This window comes from Vipera ursinii (assembly GCF_947247035.1).
Source record: "Vipera ursinii genome assembly, chromosome: 5".
NCBI lineage: Eukaryota > Metazoa > Chordata > Lepidosauria > Squamata > Viperidae > Vipera > Vipera ursinii.
In genome coordinates, this window is record NC_139518.1 from 56,830,705 (window position 1) to 56,843,457 (window position 12,753).

Consider the following 12,753-nt stretch of genomic DNA (forward strand, 5'->3'; position numbering starts at 1 on the left):
ACCCGCATTGGCCAGCCTTTAGGCGCGGGCGTCTCTATAGCAACCGGTCGCTCTGAGTTTCCAGCCGAAAGGCTCCTGTCGAAATTTCCGGGTTTTTCTGGCGGGCGGGAAGCGACGCCGCAAAGTTGAAGGGAAATTTCACAGAAGGCAGGAAGATTGAAAACTTTCTTTGGCTGAACTGTTTGAAAATGGTCTCGGTATTCCCCCCACACACACACAAACACATCCCCCGAAAATAAATTAAAATAGCATCCTGGGGGTAGCCAAAAATGTAGGCTTTGCCCTGACTAAAGAAATTCGGCAGCTGAATTTTTTTTATTATGTCCATCATAATCACTTTGGACTGCTAGCGATTACTTAGATTTTCTCCATGACCAATTGTCCATAACCTGGTCTTCCAGCATTACACCCATTGCCACTCTGTCTGGGTCTATCCACCATCCTCTTCTCTTGTACATTTCCGAGTATTAGAGCCTTTCCAAAGAGCTGGGTCTTTGTATAATGTGTTGAAAGTAGGATAATTTCAGCTTGGTCATTTGTGCCTTGAGTGAGAATTCTGTTTTGATTTGTTTGATTAGACATTCATTTGCTTTCTTGGCTTTCTAAGGCATTTTAAGGAGTCTTCTTCAACACCAAAGTTCAAAGATGTCAACACTGTTCCTATCCTGCTTCTTCAAAGTTAAACTTTCACTTTTATGGGGTGTCACATGGAATGCCAAGGCTTGCATGAGTCTGATCTTTATAGGCATAGATACATCATGGCATTATTTTTTCATCTATTCCAAGGCCTTCATGACTGCCCTACCTAGCAGTCACTAAATAATAATAATAATAATTTTATTTATATACCGCCCTTCTCCCGAAGGACTCAGGGCGGTGAACAGGGCAGACATATAAAAATACAAAAATACAAAAGTTAAAAAGAATTAAACATATGCCCAAGCTAAAAACAGTAAATACATATATTAAAAATGACAATAAAAACCCAACCCATCCCCCATCAGGCCAAGCCGGCTTGTTCAACTAAATGTGTCTTCAGATCGCGACGGAAGGAGCGAAGGTCGGGCGCCATCCGGAGCTCAACCGGTAACCGATTCCATAGCTCCAGGGCGCCCACAGAGAAGGACCTCCCCCTGGGGAGGCATCTATGGACTCCCTTCCCTTGTATTAAACATAACCTTGAAAACATTTAAGTTTGTATAACTAAGCTGTGTCAGATACTTAAAAGGTAATCCTTTCACAAGTGTAAGGGGGAATATATAGGCATATAATGGAAGTAAATTTTGTGAGAGAAAAATTGCTGTCTATTGATTTTATTTGATTTAAAATCATTTAGCTAAGACAAAGACAAGCACACGGCAAGTTATTTCTGCCAAGAACTAACATCTAAGGGAGAAATGTTGTACTTACCTACTACTTAAAGATCAATTTTTAAAAATAGTAATACAGGTACTGTAAGAATTAACTGTATATTGGTCTGGGGTTTTTCCTTGTAAGTCAGCTTGGTCTAGTGCAGGGATAGGCAATCTTGGCTCTTTTATGACTCGTGGACTTCAACTCCCAGAATTCCTGAGCCAGCTGGAAGTCCACAAGTCATAAAAGAGCCAAGGTTGCCTACCCCTGGTCTAGTGGTTAAGGCACCAGGCTAGAAAGCAGGAGAGGGTGAGTTCTAGTGCTGCCGTAGGAATGGAAGCTGGCTAGGTGACTTTGGACCAGTCACTCCTAGCTCAAGACATCAGACAACAAGCTAGTCAGTCAAATCCTGTGGCAACTAATGGATCAACAATTAGTTGATCCCCTCCCCACCCCCAAAAAGTAGACTACTCTTGCAGTAAAAATGTTAGGAAGAAATAAAAGAAAGACCTAGTAGAAAGTTTTCACTCCCTGGTTTTCCAATTAGAAATTTCCCTTAGATGTCAGAGTAAAGCAATAGCCAGAGTATCTATATAAACTACTATTTTAAAATATATAAAAACAAAGGCATCAAGTTGCCAGGAAATGGGTAGTTGTATATATTTCTGTTTGTTATGTATGGGGGGTTGAGCAACAGCTCGACAATTACCACCAGGTGGTGCTGTACCGTTACTGTATTGGCTGGTTAGCTTTCGGCGGGAGATTCGGATGAATGGATTAGCTGAGAGTGTACCTGGAAAGGTATATAAGGGGTACAGGTAACCCCCTTTGTTCAGTACAGTACTACCCACAATAAAGAGCTGATGCTGTACTCTTCTGCCTGCTGTCTGCCATGCGGTCCAGAACCCACTACACAATAGTGGCGACAAGGGTGGGATTCTGCTTCACTCAGAGCTGAAATCACTAGCTGAAATCACTAGCTGAAGTCACTTGGGAAAGGAGAAGAGTATCTTTCTCTGATTCCCTTCTATCGAAGCAGCATCCACAGGACCGAACACAGCATGGCAAAACTTGGTCAGATCCGCGAATTCAACCTCAGCCATCCCGAACACTGGGAATCGCATCTGGGCCAGGTCGAGGGATACCTGCTGGTCAACCAGATCACTGAAGACCATTTTAAAGCGGCGGCCCTGCTGTGAATCAGCGGGCCAGCCGTTTATGATATAGCTGTCGGGCTGTGCTCACCGGCAGCTATCGGAACTGTTTCCTACAACGATCTCATGGCTAAACTAAACAAGTGTTTCATGCCAAGGAGGTCCAAAATGTTCTGGTGTTACAGGTTCATCCAGCGGGTCCAGTTACCAGGTGAACCGATGGCCGACTTTATAGCGGCTGTGCAACAAGCCGCCCGTCTCTGTAAGTTTCACAATTTAGAAGAGCGGCTTCAGGACCAGATCGTTTTTGGTCTAAGCGAGAAGCGGCTGCGACAGAAATTGCTCGTGAAGCCGACAATGAGTCTCCAAGAGGTGCTGGACGAGGTCCTGGCACACGAGGCGGGCCAGCGACTCAGGCCAGACCACTCACCGCCCCAGCAGCAGTTCTGGGGGATCAGTCCACCATGAGAGCACTGTGTATGGCAGAGCTGATAAAGATGAAGCGGCTGAAATAGACGCAGTACACCGGAGGCCGGACAATCAACAAAACCAACAGCACGGAGACCAGGGGGCCCATCGGAGGCCAACGCCATCGCAAAAATACACTGGAGGGTTTGGCGCCGAAACTGCCTCTGGAGGAGAAGTGACCAGCCCCAGGTTATGCCGGCTGCGGAGGAAACCATGCAAGGGCAGGCTGCAGATTTCGCTCGGCTAAGTGCTGGGTCTGCGGAAAAACAGGCCACATTGCAGTGGTCTGTCGGAGTCATTTCCGGGATGAGGATGCATCACCGAAAGGTACTAGAAAACCCCTAGTCACCACCTCAAATTCCTTCGTGCATCTGAGAGCCGTATCCCACACTGGGGTCCATCGGTTGCTCACCCCAAAATTAAATTAGAGGTCCATCTGCAAGGCATGCCTTGCAAGATGGAGCTCAACTCTGGGTCCGCCGTCTCTATAATTTCTTATGAGACGTTTAAACTAATGTGCGGCCGGAGCAAGCAGTGGGCACAATTAAGACCGACCAGCCTTAAACTAACTGATTTTCAAAATGCACCCATTAAAATTAAGGGGGAGGCCACCCTGTCAGTGGGGTTCAGAGAGTTCCGTGGGCACTTGTACGTCTTAGTAGTCAAGGGCCGGAGGACTAGCCTAGTGGGGCTGGACTGGTTTGGGGCTCTGGGCATAGGGATCTCTGGGATCCATAGCATCCAGGCCAAGAGCCTCGAATCTGTCTTCAAAAATGTTTGCAGACGGATTCAATAGCAAGTTAGGAAGGTACACCAGGCCACCCATTAAATTCAAACTGAACCCCAACATCATGCCCATTAGAATTAAACCCCAGAGAGTCCCCTTCACTCTCAAACACAAAATTGAGAATGAATTAGATAGGCTAGTGGAGCAAGGGGTGTTAGAGCCAGTAGAAGGGGGAGAGTGGGAGACCCCTATAGTCACCCCACTGAAGGCTAACGGAGAGGTGAGGATCTGCACTGACTATAAGTGCTCTGTGAACCAGGCCCTCAACCCGCACGCTTACCCGGTTCCGACAGTCAGCCATGTCGTTGCCTCTCTCCAGGGCGGCACCATCTTTGCAAAGCTGGATCTCGTGGAGGCGTACCAGCAGCTCCCAGTTACCAGGGAGACAGCAGACGCCCAAACAATAGTAACGCACAGAGGAGCTTTCAGAGTTAACCGTTTGCAGTTCGGTGTCTCTGTAACTCCAGGAATTTTTCAGGAGGTGATGGAGAAGACTCTGAAGGGCATTCTGGGATTGTGCCCTTACTTTGAAGATGTCCTCATCGCTGGAAGCTCTGAGGAGGTATTGGCTGAGAGACTGCAGGTTGTTTTAAGCAGATTCCGCTCTGCAGGGCTCAAACTCAAAAAAGGCAAGTGCAGCATTGGGGTGACATCCACAGAATTCCTAGGGTTCAGGATTGATGCCAGGGGAATCCACCCTGCAGAATCCAAGGTAAGGGCAATAAAAATGGCTCATACCCCCCAAAACAAGGGGGAAATGCAAGCATTCCTGGGGCTCCTTAATTTTTACCACTCATTCCTCCCACACAAAGCAGCCATAGCAGAGCCTTTGCACAGGCTCCTAGACAAGAAGGCTTCATGGAACTGGATCAAGGTCCATGACAAGAGTTTTAAAAACCTTAAGGAACTACTATCTAGTAATTCCTCTGTCACCCACTTCATAGAGTCAAAGCCCATCTGCATCGCTTGTGATGCATCTCCCTATGGAGTGGGTGCAGTATTGAGCCATTTAGAGGAGAATGGGGAACAGGTGCCCATTGCATACTACTCCCGCACGTTGTCTGGGGCAGGAAGGAATTATGCCCAGATTGACAAGGAAGCCCTGGCTATAGTGGCCGGGGTCAAAAAATTCCATGATTACCTCTATGGCAGGAATTTCACCATATTCACGGATCATAAGCTTTTATTGGGGTTGTTCACAACAGACAAACAAACCCCTCAAATTCTGTCGCCTAGGATGCTCGGATGGTCCATATTCCTACCTGCATACACTTACAAACTGGTTCACAAACCAGGTAAAGAGATGGGCCATGCAGACGGGTTAAGCAGGTTGCCCTTAGCAAATTCAGACCCTGATCCAGCGCCTGCAGCCCAAATTCTGACTATCCAGGACTTACCCAAGTGCCCCTTACAGGCAAAAGACATAGCTGCTGAAACAACAGCAGACAGAATTCTGACTAGAGTTCAGTCTTGGGTGGTCATGGGGTGGCAAGAAAAGAGTCCAGGCCCGGAATTCCAGCCTTACTTCAATAGAAGACACGAACTGTCTGCTCACAAGGGTTGCCTTTTGTGGGGAAGTAGAGTCATTATTCCTGAGACACTGAGAAACAAAGTCATTAGATCACTACACGAAGGACACCCGGGTATAGTCAGGATAAAAGCATTAGCTAGGAGCTACATGTGGTGGCCAGGTCTAGATAAGGCCATAGAGGAACAAGTTCATAGTTGCTAGACTGCCAAAGGTCCAGACCAGAGATGCCCCATGCACCTGTACACAAATGGGAGGCTACACACACCCCCTGGTCCAGTGTCCACATTGATTACACTGGTCCTTTCCAAGGCCAGCTGTTCCTAGTGGTGGTAGACAGTCATTCCAAACGGGTAGAGGTGATGCCAGTCAATAGCATGACTACGACCAAAACTATCCAAGTGCTCAGGGGGCTCTTTGCCACACATGGCCTCCCTGATGTATTGGTCTCAGATAATGGGCCTCAATTCACGTCTGCTGAATTCCAGGCATTCACCAGAGCCAACTTGATTAGGCATGTCACAGCTGTGCCCTTCCACCCGTCAACCAACGGATTAGCAGAACACATGGTACGAACAACCAAGGACGCTTTGAGGCGCATCATCAGTGACGACTGGCATCAAAGGTTGGCACAATTCCTGTTAGCTCGACACACCACACCTTGCACAGCCATGGGAAAGAGCCCAGCGGAACTTTGTTGGGGCCGGCGCCTCATCACCAAATTGAACAGGTTACACCCCGACAGAGTGGCAGCAGAGACTAAGCAACCCAAGCCCTCTAGAGAACTTCTCACCAATGACCTGGTTTGGGCACGAAACTATGGGTCGGGACATGCATGGATTCCGGGGGTGGTGGTTGACAGGACTGGGCCCTTGTCCTATATTGTAGGGGTGGAGGGGGATCATCAGATCAGACAACATATAGATCAAATCAGGAAGCGGGTTCCTGAAAGGTCACAGATCGATCAACCCCCAACAACCGACAGCAACAGGACGGGAAGAGAGTTGGTCCTTACAACAACAGGCCCTGGACCATCATGACAGCCTGGCTGCAAAGACTGACCCTGGATTGGGTCAACCAGGAACTCTGAGCCAGGACTCTACCACTGACTCTGCTATCCCGTTTGAAGAGCAAACTCTGAGGCGGTCTTCCAGAGCTCACAGGCCACCTGCTTATCTCGCAGACTATGTTCAATCTTGATGGGGGACAGGCCTAGAGTCAAGTCATGGTTTGCCATTAACCATTGTAACTGTAGGAAAATAGTTTGCATGATGTTTTGTATTAGATATATTGTTTGTTCTTTTAAGGGGGAAGGGGTGTTATGTATGGGATTTTAGCAACAGCTCGACAATTACCACCAGGTGACACTGTACTGTTACTGTATTGGCTGGTTAGCTTTTGGCAGGAGATTTGGATGAATGGATTGGCCGAGAATGTACCTGGCAAGGTATATAAGGGGTACAGGTAACCCCCTTTGTTCAGTACAGTACTACCCACAATAAAGAGCTGATGCTGTACTCTTCTGCCTGCTGTCTGCCATGCGGTCCAGAACCCACTACACAATACTGTTTGCACATCAAAATAGTACAATTGACTCAAGGGGAGAGGAGCTTCAGGATCCTGGACTTTAAAATTTTTAGATCTAAATGGGATGGCACTACCTCAAGCAGATCCAGTCTACAACTTGGGGGTTCTCCTGGATTCGCTACTCCTGCTCGAAGATCAGGTGGCAGTTGCAGCTAGGAGAACCTTTGCACAACTTCAGGTTGTGTGCCAGTAGCGGCTTTTCCTGGATCAGGAGTCCCTGCACTCAGTCATTCAACCCCTGGTCATCCCATGCTTGGACTATTGCAATGCGCTTTACATGAGATTTCCCTTGAAGAGAATTCTCAAGCTTCAGCTGGTGCAGAATGTGGCACCCTAGAGTGGCCCATATTACACCACTGTTCCAAAAGCTGCACTGGCTACTGGTTTGCTTCTGGTGCAGTTCAACATGTTGGTTATTACTTTTAAAAGCTGTGCATGTCATGAGTCCGGGTTACCTGACAAACCATTCTATGGGAAAAGTCCACACCATTTGTGCCAGCAGTGGAGGCATGCGGCAGATCCTGACAGTCAAGGAATTTTGGTGGCAGGGTCCAGGAGAAAAGTCTTCTCTGCCATGGCCATCGCTTTTCCCCCCTGAGGTGTGGTTGTCTTATACCTTCCTAACTTTCTGTAAAAACCTGAAGTTCTGGCTTTATCAGTCTTGGGACCCTGATGGGGGAATTAAACACTGGAGATGGTTGATCAACTAACAGCAGTTCTCACATTCCTCTGTGCCCCCATATATTCTCCTTCCTTTCACTCCATTTTAGTTATAACTTGTATTTTATTGTAATTTCAATGTGATTTTATATATTTATTCATATATTTATGGTTTCATTTTAATGTTGTAAGTCACCCAGACTTCCCTTGTGGTGAGATAGGCAGCAAACAAATTTAATTAATAATAAACTGCTTCAATTTAGCCAACCAAATATTTGTTGACGGCCATATTTATTAATACATATTGGGAAATTACTTGCACCTCAGGCTACAGGTAAGGTTTTTTCCCCCTCCCTTATTTCAAAACATGTTAAATCATGAACTATGATTTATAAGTCACAATCCTTGGAATCATATAGCATGCAAAACCCAAACCAAATTAACTACGTTGTGGCTTATCATAATGAATCAAATTACAGCGTTGCTTTTCAAATGAATAATAAAATAAGGAATTATGGATAAAATTATGAAAACTTTGTGTCCCTTGTTATAGAGAGGTTCAGCTATGTTAGTTTTTTGTAGATAATGTCATTGCATTTAGGAGTAAGAAGTTCACGACAGCTGCTAGGCTACCTCTATTTATTATAAACAATATCTACTGACTTCTGTATATTAATCAAAAGATTTGTATACAAAACTGAATATAAATATCTTCCTGACTATGAACTCAGCACCTTAATCAAACAATCCATAAGAATACTTCAAATGTTAGTACTCAGCATGGTTCAACCTGAATTGTCCTTCTCTCTTAAAACCCAAATACTTCTTGTAGAAATGGTGGGTTGTCAGCAACTCTGTTAAGGCTATGGGATTGGGCTGCACAGATCCAGAAGACTACTAGAGAGCATAATATTTTGAAAATACCCTTTACTACCAATGCAGATTTTGTAGCCTGTTGAAAATGTAACTTTAGTCAGTTTTTATTCTGACAAGGAGCCAAGAATCCAAAGAAATGGTTATTTTAATCCTTCAGAAAAATTATCCTTTGAGTCTTCTTAGACTCATTATCCTTACCTTGAAAACTATACCTTCCATTGGTTAAACAATTTAAAGTGTATTTTAATCTGTTATTACCAGTAGTCCGGTAATCCCAGAACTTTTAAAAGTAAAATCATTTGAGTTGAATATGACTCTTATGTTACAAGCAATGTCCCATTACAGAAGAGGACTTTTATGCCAATACAGATTCTTTTCAAGGAATGCAGCGCTTTGAGTTGCTGGCATCAGATAAGAAGAAATAACTCTGTTCCTATCTAGTAGCATAATTCAAGGGTTGGATAATACTACAAATGGACGAATTGACATAGCTGGAAAAATTGGTAGAACTTCATATCACTTCTGGGATTCAAATGTGTAAATTTATATTTTCAATTTATGATTTTCTTTTTTGGGGGAAACAAATAATTTTTATCACGTCTTTGATTTTACAAGCAATTCCTATCTTACTGACTGCCCACAGGTGGCATAGAATCAAAAGTGAATTTTGCTCAGTGAACTTCCTTGTACCTAAGGTAATGAAGCTTGTATTGAATGTTGACCAGTTTTACATCTCGATTAATCTCTATCTCACTTTGTGTGTATATGCGTTTCTCACATCAAAAATCTAGTTCTTGTATGTCAAACATTTGATTTATTTTTTTCAAGTTAATGGAAGTACCTTTCCTTTTTTACTCAAATTCATATCTTGGAATTGTTCCAAACAATTATTCATATAAATGAGATGTGTCAGAATGTAAAATAACTAGAAGGATTAGCAATTACACTGTAGGCTATAGAACCATTGTTGCTGTTGCTTGAAAAATTAAGGTAATAAATAATAAAGTAAAGGTGTTGTGTACATCATGCATCTGTGTCAGCATTGGTTTTAGTCAGATTTCTCTAAATACGGCAGGACCTGCTACTGCAAACACCAAAATGCCACTTTGTACACAACACAAATCAATAAGTGGATATATATCTTATTTCAGGATTGTGTAACCTGAAAGGCCATAAAGAAAAATGTTCAGTCATGTGCAACTCTAGGGGCGTAGTGCTCACCTCATTTATTAGGCAAGAAAGCCAGCACTGTCCAAAGACACTTCTTGGTCATGTGGCCAGCATGACTATATGCCAAGGAGCACAGAACGCTGTTACCTTCCCACCAAAATGGTACCTGTTTATCTACTTGCATTTGTATGCTTTTCAACAGCTAGGTTGGCAGGAACTGGGGCAAGAATTGGAGCTCACCCCTTTGTACGGTCCATGGGTCTTGAACCCAGGCTGTCAACTTTCCAGCTGAGAAGCTCAGCATCTTGGACCAATGAGCCATCACACCTTCCTATGCCACATTGTACACAGCACAAATCAATAAGTGTATGTATATATATATATATATATATATATATATATATATATATATATATATACTGTATATATATATATATACTGTATATATATATATATACTGTATATATATATATATATATATATATATATATATATATATATATATATATATATATATATATAATTTATTTATTTTATTTGTATACCGCCCTTCTCCCGAAGGACTCAGGGCGGTGAACAGGGCAATACATATTAAAAAACAAGATACAAAAATTAAAAACGATTAAACAAAGTGCCCATGAATAAGTTAAAACACATTACACATTAAAATAGGTTAAAAACAAATTAATAAAACCCAACCCCCATCCCTCAGGCCAGGCCAGCTTGTTCAAAAAGGTAGGTTTTAAGGTCGCGCCGGAAGGAGCGGAGGTCAGGCGCCATCCGGAGCTCGACCGGAAGATGGTTCCATAAGTCCGGCGCGCCCACAGAGAACGCCCTACCCCTGGGGGCCACCAGTCGACATTATTTCACTGGTGGCACCCTGAGGAGGCCCTCTCTGTGGGAGCGTACTGGGCTGAGGGAAGTTGATGCCGGCCGCAGGTGCTCCCCAAGGTATTCTGGACCCATGCCATGTAGGGCTTTGTAGGTCATTACCAACACCTTGAATCTCACCCGGAAGACAACTGGAAGCCAATGCAGCTTGCGGAGCAGAGGTGTAACATGGGAGTGTCGGGAAACTCCCAACACAACTCTCGCGGCTGCATTCTGTACCAGCTGGAGCCTCCGAGTGGTCTTCAAGTGTAGCCCCATGTAGAGAGCGTTGCAGTAGTCCAGACGAGAGGTCATGAGGGCGTGAGTGACCGTACATAAGGCATCCTGGTCTAGATAGGGCCGCAACTGGCGCACCAGGCGAACCTGGGCGAAGGCCCCCCTAGTCACAGCTACTATATGGTCTTCTAAAGAAAGCTGTGAATCTAGGAGGACTCCCAAGTTGCGAGCCCTATCTACGGGGGGTAATAACTCACCCCCCATAGAGAGAGATGGGATATTCTGAATATCCCGAGATGCCGGTACGCACAGCCACTCGGTCTTGTCAGGGTTGAGTCGAAGCCTGTTCCTCCCCATCCAGACCCGAACTGCCTCCAGGCAGCGGGACATCACGTCGAGGGCATCACTGGGGTGGTTTGGGGTCGAAATGAAAAGCTGGGTATCATCAGCATATTGATGATACCCAACTCCAAAACCACGAATGATCTCACCCAGCGGTTTCATGTAGATGTTGAACAGGAGAGGCGAGAGGACCGACCCCTGAGGGACTCCACAAGCGAGAGCCCTCGAGGTCGACCTCTGCCCCCTGCCAACACCGACTGCGAGCGTCCCAGGAGATAGGAGGAGAACCACTGAAGGACCGTGCCTCCCACTCCCAATCCTCTGAGACGCTGCAGCAAGATACCATGGTCGATGGTATCGAAAGCCGCTGAGAGGTCTAATAGGACTAGGACAGAGGAATATCCCCTGTCCCGAGCTCTCCAGAGATCATTAACCAGAGTGACCAATGCCGTCTCCGTGCTGTACCTGGGCCTGAAGCCCGATTGGTACGGGTCTAAATATATATAATTTCAAGGTTGTGTAATCTGAAAGGCCATATCAGCATACAAAGAGCCATGGCAGGTTTTAAGTAGTTTTCCATGGCCTAAAGAGTTAAAATATTGAATGAGGACATTTTTATTTTGCTTTCTTCTCCTAATGAAAATAGGCTAATTTTTGCCAAGCTTCTTCTGGGGACATTCTGGGACCACAAGAGGATGGGCTAGAGGTGGCTTATGAGCTGTACTTCTTATAAACCTGTCCCACCCAAATGCCCTGCAGAAAAATCATAAGACAAGGAGCAGAACTTGAAAGAAACCAGGGTGGATTTGATTTAAATCAAGTCAATTTAAATCACAATTTAAATCATGATTTAAATCACTAGTAAAAAGGCTTGATTCAAATCAGCTGGATTTAAATCATAATTTTTAAAGAACAACTTGTCATCTCTGTCCTGCAACAGCTCCTCCTCTGATCCTCTTTGACTTACCAACAGTCCCATTCACTTTAATGGGACAGCTGGTGATACGGCAGTGACACAACAAGGTGAGGGATGTGGCGGGCAGCAGGTGAGTGGATGCCCGCTAACAGGCCCTGCCATGATGGATCTGAAATGACAGGTGCTCTTTATATCTAAGGACTCATTCTTGCTGGTAGTTAGAATCTTTAATATTATTTGCAAACAAAATGGAGGTTTCCTATTTAGAATAATAAGTTTTCAGGTTAATAAAAAAACAGTGATATCAGAACCAATTTTAGGTTAATAGGTTAATCACACGTAGTTGGAGAACTAGTCAAATTCTTTTATTTAATTAAAACACTTAGAGCCTGGTACAGATGCGTTTTTCTTTAAACAATCATACAGTTTGTAGTGTACATAGATTTGCAAAACAATGGGATAAAGGAATATTCCTGAACTTTAATGATTTATCTCACGGTTAATGTGAAATTGTGTGAATGCATCAATGCAGTGCATATTATCTCAGCTTGTAGAGCTTGGATTCATTGAATGACTTTACCAAAAATGTAAATATTGCAGAATATACAGCCTCATGCTACATAACTTAAGTTCCATTTCATGCTGAATAAACTAAATTATTAATATATTTTAAATAGAAAACTATATTTAGATAGATTTTTACTCCAAAAGCATTTTATTAAAATAAATTTGATAAAAATATAAAACATCCAATTTAAATCAAAAGCATCCAATTTAAATTTTAAAAAATCCATTTTTTTAAAAA